This window comes from Thunnus albacares, chromosome 6 (genome assembly GCF_914725855.1).
Source record: "Thunnus albacares chromosome 6, fThuAlb1.1, whole genome shotgun sequence".
NCBI classification, from domain to species: Eukaryota; Metazoa; Chordata; class Actinopteri; order Scombriformes; family Scombridae; genus Thunnus; species Thunnus albacares.
Genome location: NC_058111.1, coordinates 29,182,423 through 29,182,861, shown reverse-complemented (window position 1 = coordinate 29,182,861; position 439 = coordinate 29,182,423).

Below are 439 nucleotides of genomic sequence, written 5' to 3'. Positions count from 1 at the left end.
AAGCACTTTTGAAAATGAGCTGTACAATTGATATCTTGTCAGTGTTTTATTATGTCCCTAATGATGATGACACATGACTTGTCTAGTGTTTGGGAATAGGCACTCAAGGTTTTTACATTTATCTAAACGTATTGACTATCTGCTCAGTCCCTGCAGCACTGTTGACAAAGTGGATAACTGATAGTAGCAGATGGGCCACAGAGGATGAGTTGTGTGGAACTCATGTGCCACCTAGTGGTAGAGTATTGTAAGAGATACCCATTGAGAATTGTTCACTTCAGCGTTCAGTCATTTATACATAAATATACCATGTAGTCATATACTTTATATGGACTTGTGGGATTCTTTAGGTCACATTTTTCATACCAAAATATAAGCAGGAAACAATTGATCAACAAACCAATCACAACTGTTATAAAATACTACTGCGACAAAGACA